This window comes from Rhinoraja longicauda, chromosome 36 (assembly GCF_053455715.1).
Source record: "Rhinoraja longicauda isolate Sanriku21f chromosome 36, sRhiLon1.1, whole genome shotgun sequence".
Lineage (NCBI taxonomy): Eukaryota > Metazoa > Chordata > Chondrichthyes > Rajiformes > Arhynchobatidae > Rhinoraja > Rhinoraja longicauda.
This window is the reverse complement of record NC_135988.1, coordinates 18721095-18736962: the sequence shown is the minus strand read 5'-3', so window position 1 is coordinate 18736962 and position 15868 is coordinate 18721095. Positions and strand designations below refer to the sequence as shown.

The following is a 15868-nucleotide window of genomic DNA, read 5'->3' as shown; positions in this document are numbered from 1 at the left end:
ATTCCGGGAATTAACCTAGTGAACCTACGCTGCACGCCCTCAATAGCAAGAATATCCTTCCTCAAATTTGGAGACCAAAACTGCACACAGTACTCCAGGTGCGGTCTCACCAGGGCCCGGTACAACTGTAGAAGGACCTCTTTGCTCCTATACTCAACTCCTCTTGTTATGAAGGCCAACATTCCATTGGCTTTCTTCACTGCCTGCTGTACCTGCATGCTTCCTTTCAGTGACTGATGCATTAGGACACCCAGATCTCGTTGAACATCCCCTCTTCCTAACTTGACACCATTCAGATAATAATCTGCCTTTCTATTCTTACTTCCAAAGTGAATAACCTCACACTTATCTACATTAAACTGCATCTGCCATGTATCTGCCCACTCACACAACCTGTCCAAGTCACCCTGCAGCCTTATTGCATCTTCCTCACAATTCACACTACCCCCCAGCTTAGTAACATCTGCAAATTTGCTAATGGTGCTTTTAATCCCTTCATCTAAGTCATTAATGTACATCGTAAATAGCTGGGGTCCCAGCACCGAACCTTGCGGTACCCCACTGGTCACTGCCTGCCATTCTGAAAGGGACCCATTTATCCCTACTCTTTGCTTTCTGTCTGTCAACCAATTTTCTATCCATGTCAGTACCCTACCCCCAATACCATGTGCTCTAATTTTGCCCACTAATCTCCTATGTGGGACCTTGTCGAAGGCTTTCTGAAAGTCGAGGTACACCACATCCACTGACACTCCCCTGTCAATTTTCCTAGTTACATCCTCAAAAAATTCCAGTAGATTTGTCAAGCATGATTTCCCCATCGTAAATCCATGCTGACTCGGAATGATCCTGTTACTGCTATCCAAATGCTCAGCAATTTCGTATTTTATAATTGACTCAAGAGATGGATCTTTCACCCATTCATTCTCTTCCCAAACAAACGCATGCGACTATTTCCTGGCTGTATGATTCAATTTTAAACTACTTGAATCTTCCGCATCCACTGAAACAGGTCTTTAAACTGACCACATCCGTGCCTGTCATTCATATCCCTTGCCTCTGGTACATCAGCGAGATCAAGATTAAACTTAACAACCTTTGCACTGAAGTCTTATGCTCGGTCCACCATGACCTAATGGATCTCCCGGTTGCTAATCATTTTAACTCCTTTTCCCATACTGACCATTATTCTGGGCTTCTTCCATTGCCAAAGGCCACACACAAACTGGAGGAACAGCACCTCATATTCCGCTTGGGTAGCTTACAAGCCACAGTATGAACATCGAATTCTCCAATTTCAAACAACCACTAAAACACTCTCGCTTCCCCATGCCCCACATGGACATGCACCTTTTTCTCCTCTCTCCCTCCATCTTTTCTGCAGGCTTTGCAATTTGCATTTCTTCAAACCTTCTGTCTCAATCCTCTTTTTCTCTCTGACTTTAGTCCAACCATTTGCCTATCAAAACACCCTCCCCTTTGCCCAGTTTACCTAATACATGCCACACAGTCTGAAGAAGGGTATCGACCTGAAACGCCACCTACCCATGTTCTCTGGGGATGCTGCCTGACCAGCTGAGTTACTCTAGCATGTGCATTCTTCCATATCAAGTCAAGTCAAATTTATTTGTCACATACACATACACAATGTGCAGTGAAATGAAAGTGGCAATGCCTGCGGGTTGTGCACAAAAAGAATTACAGTTACAGCATATAAATAAAGTTAATAAGTTACTATTAGTGTCGACAAAAATTTAGTCTCTGGGGTTATAAATTCCTGATGGCCTGTGGGAAGAAGCTCCGTCTCATCCTCTCCGTTTTCACAGCGTGACAGCGGAGGCGTTTGCCTGATCGTAGCATCTGGAACTTGTACTTGGTTTCTAGCCTTTCTTTATATCTTAGCAGCTTAAGTGCTCATTTAGAGACTTGCATGTTGCCTGCCTCCAAACCTCCTCAGGCACTGTGTTCCAAAATCCAACTACCCTCTGGGTGAAAATATATACCTCAGAACCCCTCTAAATGTATGCCTTCCAGAACCAGACAGAACTCCTGTGGGGAAGTGTTTCCTACCATGAGTTCTAAATAACTTTGTAGCATTCTATTACACAAAATTCACTACCCAAGTGGTCATCGCTAATGCAGATTTACCTCCATATTTTTGATAAGTATTAAGTTACAGAGCACGCCAACTCCTCCTTAAGTTAACCCATCAAAGGGACGTTGACTACATTTGGCGATGAAAATAAAACGACAAGGCTGTTGACATTGGAAATATGAAACGTCAGAAAGTCCTATTAGCACTCAGCATCCTGGTTAAAGATAAACAGATTGTTTTTCAGGCAAAAGACTGTGAGCACTGGGAAAGAGAGAAAACAAGTTTTAAAGTGGAGGAACGAATAGGTAGGGCAAAGGATATTTCTCTTGATCACGTAAAGCTGGGGTTGCCATGAGGATAAATTGCAGAAATCATTAGTTGGTAACTAAGTTAGAGGGGAAAATTATACAACCTGGATAGAGAACAAGGACAAAGTAACTTAAAAGTTTTGAAACTAATTAACATTTGTCCAGTAAGTCAGGTTGTACTGTCAGAGAAAAACGGAGCCAATATTTCACATAGAAAATGGTCAGTTCCATCAGAAAAAGAGAGCGTGTTATCTAAGGTTGTAGAATTTAATCATGAGCCCAGAAGCCTGCAATGTTCTCGAACATAAAAGGTGCTGTTCCTCAAGCTTACATCGGGGCACACTGTAACAGTGCAGAAAGTCGGACAGAGCAAGAGTTAGAACTAAAGTGACAGGCAAAAGGGAGCTCCGAGCCGCCGCTGCGCATTGAATGCAGCTACTCCACAAAACAGTTCCGCAATCTGCATTTGTTTTTACAGGAATTAAGAAAATAATGTCACTAATTATTTTGTATTCGGTTCACTATGTGATCACAATGTGGATTGAATACTAAAGAAAAACTTCATTCTTTTTTACATTCTTAAGGACAATAAGCAAAGTAAAATCTCAAGAAATCAATTGTACCAAATAATTCACTCCTTGGTATTTCTGGCCAGCATGTAATTCTATTCATAAATTTCACCCTGAAGCCATGCTGGAAGTTAGACCAACTAACTAACCAACCAACTAACGAACATATGTGCGACAATACAGGAGGATGAAGGCTGAACTTACAGCTTCTGTAAGTTCTTCTGAACTTACAGCTTGAACAAAAGCTTCACCAAAAACGGAATATTAATGAAAATTGCCGAAGTTAGACAAGGCGGCACTGCAAAGTGTACAGGCAAGGCGAGCCTTCATCCGATTCAGATCGAGGAGTGTTCCCTTGGCATTAATCCCACTGCACGCCCAGCAAAGGGGATTTCTCATGCGAGAGGCCCCTGCAGGAAACGGAATTGGCTTCTTACTGACAAAGGGAGAATGGTTTCAGCGGGAACTTTTGTCAAGGTGAACAAGTCAAGTGTACAGGAAGGAAACTGCAGATACCGGTTTACACCGAAAAGATAGACACAAAATGCTGGCGGGACGAGCACCATCTCTGGAGAAAAAGGAATGGGCGACGTTTCATGTCAGTCAGAAGGAGGGTCTCGACCCGAAATGTCACTCATTCCTTCTCTCCAGAGATGCTGCCTGTGTCCCGCTGAGTTACTCCAACATTTTGTGTTTGTTAACATGTCAAGTGGTCACCCAGATTTTGGAACCCAATCTCGTCTAACAAGGACGGTAACTGGGCAGCCAGCAAGGATAGGTGGGTGGGTGCTCCGACAGTCTGCAGCCTCCAAGGCCGGGGACAAGGCAAGGTGCCGGTGGCCCGGGCGAGTCGGGTCTGCCCGCGGCCAGTCGAGGGAGCGGGGCAAGGCAGCCGGGGCAGCGGGTCAAGGCAGCCGGGGCATCGGGGCAGCCGGAGGAGCGGGGCAAGGCGGCAGCCGGGGGAGCGGGGCAGCCGGAGGAGCGGGGCAGCCGGGGGAGCGGGGCAGCCGGGGGAGCGGGGCAAGGCGGCAGCCGGGGGAGCGGGGCAAGGCGGCAGCCGGGGGAGCGGGGCAGCCGGGGGAGCGGGGCAGCCGGGGGAGCGGGGCAGCCGGGGGAGCGGGGCAAGGCGGCAGCCGGGGGAGCGGGGCAAGGCGGCAGCCGGGGGAGCGGGGCAGCCGGGGGAGCGGGGCAGCCGGAGGAGCGGGGCAAGGCAGCCGGGGAGCTCCCCCACCCCCCGGTCAAGCGGCAAATGGAGGTGCTGGTATGGAGAGAGTCATAAATGTCAACATCGCCGCGGGCGACAACAGGGTGGCGGAGCTGACTAGGCTGAGGCAGGGCGGCCGCTAGCGAGCTCCTCGCGGGTGACCTTGCGGACTCGCCCCGAGCGAGGCCTCGCTCAGGTGATGAAGCTCTGCCACCATCCCGCCCACCGAAGACCCGCCCATCTGCACAACGTCCCGCCCCCTGACCCGCCAGCGCCGGCGACCATTGGACAAGGCCGCTGCCAGTCAACACGAAACCCGACCGCCATCGGCCGGCCCGGCTGTCAATCACACTGCGTCAGTTCCGCTCGCCGATGGACGACACAGGGAGGGGGGCCGAACAGTCCGGCGATTTCTGAACGTTTTTTTTTTGTGTGGAACCAAAGTGAGAATTCCGCACGGAAAACGTGACATTGCCACAGGTAAAGTCGGCGTTACCTAGTCCAGGGGTGTACTCCGCCCGCCGTCGGGTTCAGACCTTGGCGCTGCCGCCGAGAGAAGCCGTACCTCCGTGAGCCGGCTCGGGGGGGAATGACGGACAACACGGCGCGAGAGCGAGCGGCCTGCAGCGCGGGCCTGCGCCGTGACGTCAGCGGGACGGAGGGGGAGTGGCGTCACACTGCCCATCCCGCCCCTGTCACGTGCAGGGGGGGGCTTGCCAGGTGCAAGGTGGATCTACCACTCAACATGGCAGTGTGATCTGCCCTCATGGGGCATTGCCCAGCATGGAGGACGCCTGCCTAGGTAAGTGCAGGTGTTTCAAAACAACAACAATCCCTCCCTCCCTCCCCCCCCCCGACTGTGGAGGCCAAACCATTGGGTGTTTTTAAGGTGGAGTTTGACAGGTTCTTGATCAGTGTAAGAAAATAACTGCAGATGCTGGTACAAATCGAAGGTATTTATTCACAAAATGCTGGAGTAACTCAGCAGGTCAGGCAGCATCTCAGGAGAGAAGGAATGGGTGACGTTTCGGGTGGAGACCCTTCTTCAGTATGGGTGTCAGGGCTTATGGGGAGAAGGCAGGAGAATGGGGTTGAGAGGGAGAGATAGAATGAATAGCAGAGTAGATTTGATGGGCCGAATGCCCTACTTCTGCTTCTATGACTTATGAACTTTGCTGTAAAGTACAACTAATTTTGGAGCTACAAAGAGAACATGGCATTCAAGGTCATAGGAGCAGAATTAGTCCATTTAGCCCACCGAGTCTAGTCCACCATTCTCCTGCCTTATCCCCATAACCTTTGACACCCTTACCAATCAAGAATCGGCCAATCTCCGCTTTAAAAATACCCAATGACTTGGCCTCCACGGCCGTCTGTGCCAATGAATTCCACAGATTCACCACCCTCTGGCTAAAGAAATTCCTCCTCATCTCCTTTTTAAAGTTACGCCATTTATGGCCTTCTCCCCATAACCCCTGACACCCTGACTAATCAAGAATCTGCCGCACCTCAGATTCTCATCGCACCTCAGAGGAACGCTGAGGTCACAATGAGGCATTGTCTGTGTGGAGCGGACATGGGAATCACCTCGCACACAGTGTCCTAGGGTCACTGAGGAATTGGAACCTGCACTTGTAAGATATTCCCTTAATAAAGATGGCATGCATTGAGTAAAACACAAAGTGCTGGAGTAACTCTGTGGGTCAGGCAGCATCAGTGGAGGAACGGATAGGTGACTTTTCAGGTTGGGACCCTCTTTCAGTCTTCACCTAAGATGCCTCTATCAATGCATCAAGACCGATGAGTTACTCCAGCACTTTGTGTTTTAGTCAAGATTCCAGCATCTGCATTTCCTTCTGTTCCCACAGCAAGCATTGAATTATGTGGTGTGTCTCTAAGAAAGCAATAAGTACAGCTGCCTGTAAAGTGCTTGTCTCTTGAGTTTGGTTCCTGCGTTTATTTTAAATAAAAAGATAATTTCTCTTTATTTAGAAATCTTGACCATGCTTGTAATGAGAGAGTTGATTCATAGTGGTAGCAGTGATGAATGTTTAAAACAACACTCTTTTATTCTGGTGAATATTTTGAAGTTGGACGTGTTACTCAAAATGTATAAAAATGGCCTTTAATAATATCTGACTTTAAAATCGCACTTAACCACATGTGATTTTTTTATATTACAAATCTCAAATTGTGGAGTACAGGGGCAAATAAATAGATGATGGGTCTTTGTCACAATGATGATGGAGGGCACTGTAAGTTTAAGGTGACGAGGAGAAAGATTTAATCGGAACCTGAGGGGCACCTTTTTCATACAGAACGTGGTGGATGTAGGAAACAAGCAGCCGGAGCAGGTAGTTGACACAGGTACCATCGCAATGTTTAAGGAACATTTAGACAGGTACATGGATAGGATAGGTTTAGAGGGATATGGGCCAAATGCAGGCAGGTGGGACTAGTGTTGGGCGGCGTGGGCAAGCTGGACGAAGGGCCTGTTTCCACGCTCCATGGCTCTATAAGTTGTTGCAGCCTAACTGACATTGCCAGTGGCCTTAGTGGTGTCTACGTTTTGTTTCTTATCTGTGGGAAGTCTGGATCGCTATCTCTCGCAAATAGCAAGGACTATATACAACCCTGATATTCCACTGCTCAAGATAAAATAATCTGTGATTGAGGACAGTTGTCAGATGCAGGCCCACTGCATGTGGTTCAATGAGCAGTGTACAATCTCCAGAGTGAGATATATTAAGTAAAACAACACGCATATCCCATGAGCCAAAGGCCAGTGCCTGGTTGTCTCTCTGGAGTTCAGCAGTTCGTGCAATGTCAGGGCTTTTACAATGCAGGTGTGTGACTGACTGTGCATCTACTTTGGTTGAATGTTGAAATCTTTTTTGAGAAGGGACTGAAGAAGGGTCTCGGCCCGAAACGTCACCCATTCCTTCTCTCCTGAGATGCTGCCTGACCTGCTGAGTTACTCCAGCATTTTGTGAATAAATACCTTCGATTTGTACCAGCATCTGCAGTTATTTTCTTATAAATCTTTTTTGAGGGTCAATTTATAAAGAGATCTGTGATCTCATTAAGTAAATACAGTTTCAATGGTGCAACTGTTTTTAGTCAATGTAGTTGAACCACAGAAAATGTACTGCGCAGAAAATCATTCATGCAATTTTGTGCATGCTGCTTATCTTACATTGTTCCGGAGAGTTCTGAGCATGCCTCCTTGACAGCAGCAAACTATCGTCCAACACGCCCTTTACAATTAGTCTGAAGTAAGGTTCCAACCCGAAACACCACCTATCCATTTTCTCCAGCGATGCTGCCTGGCCCGCTGAGCTACTCCAGCATTTTGTGTCTTTCTTTAGTATAAACCAGCATCTGCAGTTCCTTTTGATTACATTAAAGTATCTGCAAAATGCTTGTGTGTCTGAATTTAATATAGTTGCTTTATATTGCTTCAAATAAAAGTTGAATTTGGTTTGTAACAAGTCAACTCTTTTCTCCAGAGGTCCTGCCTGACGCACTGAGTTATTCCAGCACTTTGTTACTTATTTCTATTGATCTGAGTTGGCATACAAGAATTTGCCATCAGAGTCTGTCAAGATGCCATTAAGATCAGACAGAACGACCAACTTGAGCTGACTCCCTGTTTGTAGTAGCACTGCTATCTCTGTTCTAAATATTTAGAAATATTTAAAAAATATTTAGAAATGGCATGGGAAACTGATGGGAGAGTCTTGGGCCAGAGGGCACAGCCTCAAAATCAAACATTGTACTTTTAGAAAGGAGATGAGGAGAGCTTTCTTTAGTCAGAGGGTGATGAATCTGTGGTATTCATTGCCACAGACAGCTGTGGAGGGTATTTTTAAGGTGGAGATTGACAGATTGTTGATAAGTATCAAGGATTGTGGGTAGAAGACAGGAGAATGGGGTTGAGAGGGAAAGATAGATTAGCAGTGATTGAATGTCAGAGTTGAATCGATGGGCCGAATGGCCTAATTTTGCTCCTATCACTTATAAACTTATGACTTCTACATCACTGTTGTTTGCCATTTCCTCGGGTTTACTAATCATTGTGTATATCCTAGTCTTATTAATGCTTCCAAAATGCGTTACCTCATGTTTCCCAGGATTACGTTCCATGCACTTTTATTCTGTCCTTTTTAGCAACTCGTGGATATCATCTGTCGAAAAACATTTGGACTGGTGTACGGATAGGAAGGGTTCAGCGGGCCACGGGCCAAATGCAGGCAACCGGGACTTGCCCAGTATGCCAACATGGTTGGAATGGACAAAATAAGATGAAGGGCCTGTGTCTGTACATCGCTAAGTCTGTTGTTTACTAATGAAGAAAAATATAGACTGTGTAATTAGAAGCCAGTCAGCCTATTAACAGGGTAGAAGAAATTCGGGGGAAAAAATCAGAACTTGATAAATCAGGTACACATTAATCAAGCAGGGATTTGTCAGGTTTGAATTTTTTAAAGTTAGTGAACAATGAGGGTAGCACGTTTGATAGTCTGTGTGGAAATAGGGTGCAGGGAACTTGGTTAAAATCCCACATTATAGATTGATCAGAAATGTAAAAGTCGATAAGATTCAAGGAAATGTACCAAATTAGACCCAAAAAGATGAGAGATCTTATCGAAACGTGTAAGATTATTAAGGGGTTGGACATGTTAGAGGCAGGAAACATGTTCCCAATGTTGGGGGAGTCCAGAACAAGGGGCCACAGTTTAAGAATAAGGGGTAGGCCATTTAGAACTGAGATGAGGAAAAACTTTTTCAGTCAGAGAGTTGTGAATCTGTGGACTTCTCTACCTCAGAAGGCAGTGGAGGCCAATACTCTGAATGCATTCAAGAGAGAGCTAGATAGAGCTCTTAAGGATAGCGGAGTCAGGGGGTATGGGGAGAAGGCAGGAACGGGGTACTGATTGAGAATGATCAGCCATGATCACATTGAATGGCGGTGCTGGCTCGAAGGGCTGAATGGCCTCCTCCTGCACCTATTGTCTATTGTCTATTGTCTAAAACAAGCCAAAGTGGCAGGAGGGAAAGAAAGCTCTTATCAAGTTACAAACAGCTCAGAGATCAAAGTATGCTGAGAATGAGAAACATAGAAAGACCAACAGAAATGTCTACTCATGGCAATGCTTCTGGTGTCAAAATGCAAGGTGCCATTTGTTTTTCTGGAGGAGTTGGCTGTGGCTGAACTTGATACTCTGCTTTAATGTGGAAGGCAAAATAGATGCGATGGATTCTTGAGCGTATTTGACTCGTGCATAAATCACAATAATGAAACTCATTCCGGCAAAGAATTCTAAGTGTGATGGTGATCGAATGACAGTTTCTTGCTCTCACTTTGGGTTAAAACGTTAAAGTTATACAGTTATAGAGTTATACAGCACCGAAACAGGCTCTTCAATCCAACTCGTCCATGTAAACCATATTGCCACCCTTTGCCTGTGCTTACTGTACCTGCCTCTACCATCTCTTCTGGCCGGTCATTCCATATAACCCCTAGGTGTGAAAAGCTTGCCTATCAGGTCTGTCCCTTCTTACACCTATGTCCTCTACTTTCAAACTTCCCTACCCTGTGACATATATCCTATCTTAAGCTCATCAAAATGCTATAAAATCTATAAATTCTCCCTTCTGCCGTCTTTGTTCCAGGCAAAATAGTCTCAGCTTATCCATCTCCCCATGTAATTCATACTAGTGCAGGTAACATTCCCGTGAATCTTTTCTGACTCTCTCCAGCTGAATCACATCCTTCCTGTAGCATGGTGTGGCCTATCTAACAAATTGTACAACTGTAACAGACCTCCAAGCTCCTATAATTAGTGCCACAGCCGATAATGAAACCTTCTTCACCATTCTATCTACCCATATCGCCAGTTTCAGGGAACAATATAGTTGTACTTCTACCTTTCACTTTGTCCTGGCTGATTTAACGTAACAAAACACATCACTTTGCACTTACAACATTAGTTAAATTCAGCCATTCCCTTGCCTTCTTTCCCAGTTGATTTAGATCCCTCTGTGACCTTGGATAATCTTCTTCCCTGTCCACTACATCACTAATTTTAGTGTCACTTGTAAACTTACTAATCATGCCATCTACATTCTCATCCAAATCTTTAGTATATATGTGGAAACAAGAAACTGCAGATGTTGGTTTACAAAAGAAAAGACATACAGTGCTGGAGTAACTCGGCAGGTCAGGCTGCATCTCTGGAGAACATGGATTGGTGATGTTTCAGTCAGGACCCTTCTTTAGACTGATTGTGGTGAGGGGGTGGGGGAAAAAAGCTGGAAGAGAGGAGGGGCAGGACAGAGTCTGGCCAGTGATAGGTGGACACAGGTGAGGAGGGATTTTGATAGGCAGACGGTTGGACAAAGGCCAGAGATAAAAAGACAAAGGTTGTGAGATGCGGATAGAACAGTTGTGAATTGTGAAGTCAGAGGAAGGAATGGAGGGGGAGGGGAGAAATGGGTGCGAGTCCAGCTAGGACACAGGGAAAAAGGCGGTGTTTGTTTAATTACCTGAAAATGGAGAATTCAGTTTAGGGTTGTAAGCTACCCAAGGTGAGGTTCCTCCAATTTACACATTGCCTCATTCTGGCAATGGAGGAGGCCCAGGACAGAAAGTGTCACTCTGGGAATGGGCAGAGGAGTTAAAAGGATTAGCAACCCGGAGATCCTGTAGAGCTTGGCGGACCGAGTGCAAGTGGTCGGCGAATACTTGTATATGTCAAGCAATAAAGGACAAAGCGTTGAACCCCACTGGTCTTCAATCAAAAAAGCCTTCCTCTAGATCGTGTTGTCATTTTAGATAACCTTCTTCATTATCCACTGCAATTTTGGTATCATCCGCAAACTCTTCCTAACCATGCCAACGGCATTCTCACCCAAATTGTTAATATAGATGATGAACAACAGTGGACCCAGCACCGATCCCTGCGGTACTCCACTGGTCATGGGCCTCCAGTGTGAAAACAACCTTCCACTACCACACTTTGACCTTTGTCACCAAACCAATATTGTATCCAATTGGCTGCCTCATCTGGATGCCACGTGATCCTGACCAGCCTGCACCATTGGAGGCCTTGCTCAGGTCCTAGTAGACATCTTCCCCCTTGCCCTCGTCAGTCCTCTTGGTCTCCTCTTAAAAAAACTTTATCAAATTGATGAGACACAATTTCCCACACACAATCCCTGCCTTTCTAAACACAAATAGATCTTGTCTCTCAAATTCCATCCAAGTGGCATTACCACCATAGGTAAGAGACTCTTTGGTCTAAAGTTCTGTGGATTGCCCTTGCAGCCCTTTTGAAAGAACAACACTATCCATACGCCAGTCTTCTATTGTAATCTACTGAATGGAATCTCAAAAATACTTCTCCTATGTCCATATAGGCAATTTTTGTTGTTGGCCGCCAGTTGCCGCAGATGAGTGCAGATGTATTTGGTGTCTGGCATGCATAAGCTGGACTGAAGGGTCTGTTTCTGTGCTGTGTGATTCTGAATCTACCTCATTCTGCACCTGGGAGTCAGGGAGGAAGGAAATGCTGGATAAGTCAAACGGCCTGGGGCAGTGAGATATTAATTAACCGAGAAAGATCACATTCCAAGATCACAAATTATTCTAATTACCTTTTCAAATTGAGGAAACAATTGCTGAATATTGACTGTTCAGTAAAGTGACTTTTAACATTAATGAGCTGCGGAAATCCAAAGGGAAAGTAAACACAAAACACTGGAGTAACTCAGCGGGACAGGCAGCATCTCTGGAGAGAAGGAATAGGTGATGTTTCGGGTCGAGACCCTCCTTCAGCTCTCCAGAGATGCTGCCTGTCCTGCTGAGTTACTCCAGCAAATTTAATCCAGCAAAGGGATCCATCCGTGTGTTGCCGTATCTACATGGAACAATCCATCCAAATAAACAGCTTCTATGCCTGGTATGTGTAAGTCACAGCACTAATGTTTACACCTCAAGCTCTTTCTGTTTCCTTGAAATGATCTGATATTTTATGACCTTCTGGGGGAACATCACTGCCTAAAATATATTTGCTGCTGAGTCACAACTGTTTGCTCTTAACAGTGCAAAACAGTTTTCATTGTTAATTTATTTGCCCAGTCCTGCATGAAATGTAAAAAAAAATATGTTGGCAATATGCCCTAAATTACCTATTAATGGGAATGCCCCTCGTTCAAATAATACTGTCACGAACTGCGGTTTGTAAGACATGGCAATCGTCATTACTGAATTAATTCAGTTGTAAATGCAGCATTTAACAGATTATGATCACTTTTGTATACTTGAGTGCATTTTCTGTAAATCTTCCTTTGTGTTGGGGAACATTTTAATAGGTGCAATCCAACATTAATATGTAGGGCTCACATTTGGCATAATTTAGATGGAAATACAGAATACCAGAATAGGTCCAATGACCTTGCCAATATGCACCATGACAATGTCCATTGTAGAGGCCAACACATGGAAGCAGGTGTGTGGATCAACGGTGATTTTTGTTTTCCTCCCTGTCCCCATCTAGGATTCAACCCATGTGTAGGAAATAACTGCAGTTGCTGGTTTAAATCGAAGATAGATACAAAATGCTGGAGTAACTCAGCGGGACAGGCAGCATCTCTGGAGAGGGTGATGTTTCGGGTCAAGACCCTTCTTCAGACTTCTTCAGGATCCAACCCAATTCTAGGTCCCCAGTACAATCTTCAAACAGACATTACACCCAGTGCCTTTCAGCTTCATGCTGGACACCCAGTGGGCTCTCAGAGAGCTCTGCGAAAACCTGGGGGGCTTTGCACAACTGCTGCCTGGATTTAAGTGCTCAGAGATGTCTTAACGTTTTTCTTCAAAAGAATGTTTCTTGCAAGAAATACATTTTTATTATCTCAATAAGATCATAAGTGATAGGAGCTGTATTAGGCCATTCAGCCCATCAAGTCTACTCTGCCATTCAATCATGGCTGATCTATCTCTCCCTTCTAACCCCATTCTTTTGCCTTCTCCCCATAACCTCTGAGACCTGTACTAAACAAGAATCTATCTATCTCTGCCTTAAATATATCCATTGACTTGGCCTCCGCAGCCTTCTGTGGCAAAGAACTCCACAGATTCACCACCCTCTGACTAAAGAATGTTTCTTTTAAAAGTGTAAGGGCTGATCGAAAACTATTGATTCATAGAGATATGCCTTGTAATGTTGTCAGTGTAGAGAGGAATGTGCCACCGGGTTTATCACTTTATACTTAACTACGTGCTGGGTCTGTTCTGCTGGGTAGGTTAAACTGCACAGCTGTGCTGCATAATTTGCTTTTGCAACATATAATTTTACACCTAAGATAAGTACATTCTGCCATTGCTAGGTCAGTAACTTTATCTGCATCATAAATCAACATCCACTGGAATAGATTTGTAAGCAATCATTCAGTTTTGTAATTTTGAATTAAAAGTTGTAGTTGACTGTACTAGTAGTGGCAAGCCTTTGGTTCAATGCCCAGCTGATTATCTTTCATGTGTAAAGCTTTAATCAGTTTAGATGGCCCTTGCCAATGAATCAAATCAGAGCCAGTGGAGAACCCATTCTCCCTCAATACACAGCCTAGAAACGTTAAAAAAAGCTTTAGATAATTTCCACCGAGCCATTCCAGGGAGACAGAAATAATCTGCACCGTTCCTCTGTTAATTAGGTTAGAAACACCAGGTTGATCATCGGCCAAAGCTACATGTCACAATGAAATACAGCTCGAGTTAAGAAAACAATCTGAACCGAGGAGTTATAAGATCACAAGTGATAGGAGCAGAATTAGGCCATTCGGCCCATCACGTCTACTCCGCCATTCAATCATGGCTGATCTAGCTCTCCCTCCTAACCCCATTCTCCTGCCTTCTCCCCATAACCTCTGACACCCATAATAATCAAGAATCTATCTATCTCTGCCTTACAAATGTCCATTGACTTGGCCTCCGCAGCCTTCTGTGGCAAAGAACTCCACAGATTCACCACCCTCTGACTAAAGTTACAATTATTTTCGAAACACGATCTGTGCGGAACTTGACAAATAGTTGGGTCCAGGCAACAGACAGCAGTTATTAAAACAAAATACAGCCGTAATCCCGTCTGTATTGCAAATGTGCGGTTATTGGAATATAGTGATGCAAGATGTAAAATTATACGGTAATAAGGTGATGAAACTGTGGCTGCAGCTTATTGTTCCAAGGGTGTTGTTATCCCCTCGCCCTTTGTAGAAGCATGGAGTCATACAGCACGGAAACAGGCCCTTTGGTGCAACTCATCCAGTCTGCCAGTAAGGAAAAAAGAACATGCAAACACTGGGTATAAAACTAGCAATATTGAATGTATAGACACTAAGGATGTATTGAGAGTTTTCATTTTGTATATAGTTTTTTATGACAAATAACGTGTTTTTTAAAGTTTATACAAAATTGCAGCATGGTATCTTCATTTCCAGGGTCCTATCGCCAAGCAGAATTCCGATCGAAACAGACACCATTGGATGTGAAGAGGATGTTTCCACTAGTGGGAGTCTAGGACTAGCGGTCACAGCCTCAGAATTAAAAGGCGTTCTTTTACGAAGGAGATGAGGAGAAATTTGTTTAGTCAGAGGGTGGCCAATCTGGAATTCTTTGCCACAGAAGGCTGTGGAGGTTATGGGGAAGGTAGGAGAATGGGGTTAGGAGGGAGAGATAGATCAGCCACGATTGAATGGTGTAGACGATGGGCCGAATGGCATAATTCTACTCCTATCTCTTATGATATTGGTCATGTTACTAATGGTGTTGACATCATTTTTCCCTTTCTGGCAGTCTGAACGAGTTGGGCTGAAGGGCCTGTGACAGTCCATGGTACCACCCTGCTCCCAAGGGCGAGGGAAAGATTCCCCTTAGAACAGAAGCCTTGGAACTTACCAACACGTCCCTGGTGCACTGAATGGCACATCTGTCATCAGAACTGCTTTGAATTCCGTTCATTGAAAAGCAACCGTACAAAATTCACAAATTACTAATCAAAAATTTGAGATAAAATTCACTCTCAGAACTTATGGAAAATAGTAAATTACCCAATTCCTTTCAACTCTAATTTCCTGATGCATGTGCTTTGTGTTACTGAAAATCATGGTACAGATTGTTTTCTATGAATGCAAACCTTTCCCCACCCAGCCTGGTAACAGCAGGGTCATCTGCAACTAATCTGATTAGGAATCTCTCTTAAAATGTGCACGCAACATGCAATTTGCAGAGTGTGTCCACTAAATATAAAGCGGTAATTTTTTCCAATATATTTTTTGAAGTGTTTCTGGTCTCAGGAGAAGAGGTAAAATATTTTGCCAGAGAAATATTGATAACTCTGGGACTTGAAGATAACGTACACAGGCATGTTTATTGAAAAATAATTGTACCCCCTGATGTCTAACAGTTAATCCCTTCTGCCTTTCCTCAGTCGAAGATTCTTCTCAGTTGAAGAATCGCAATGAAGATTTCGACATGATTTTCTAGAAGATTGTAGATGGCATTCAATCCAGAGAACTACAAGATACCAGGCTTTGAAAGCAAATTAATCTACGAAGGTAAGGGACTGAGCCCTGTCGAACCCCATTAGCTGCCTCTGTAGGAAAGAAATGCAGATGCTGGTTTAAATCGAAG

General features: G+C 44.8%; 2 protein-coding genes across 9 annotated transcripts in view; one reads left to right on the top strand and one right to left on the bottom strand.

Moving 5' to 3' along the window:
• The window catches only part of LOC144610402 (2-oxoglutarate dehydrogenase complex component E1), a 65973-nt gene extending 61157 nt beyond the window's left edge, over positions 1-4816 (bottom strand). For all 6 annotated transcript variants that reach the window (XM_078429036.1, XM_078429039.1, XM_078429041.1 and 3 more), the window contains exon 1: positions 4673-4816. The gene's annotated coding sequence lies outside the window, so the exon portion shown is untranslated. The remainder of the gene's footprint in view (positions 1-4672) is intronic.
• stard7 (StAR related lipid transfer domain containing 7) overlaps positions 4547-15868 on the top strand; it is a 35159-nt gene continuing 23837 nt past the window's right edge. The window contains exons 1-2 of one of the 3 annotated variants that reach the window (XM_078429051.1): positions 4547-4656; positions 15666-15792. The gene's annotated coding sequence lies outside the window, so the exon portion shown is untranslated. Of the gene's footprint in view, positions 4657-4809; positions 4979-15665; positions 15793-15868 lie in introns of those variants that run through there. The other 2 variants (XM_078429055.1, XM_078429049.1) reach the window with 2 other exon arrangements.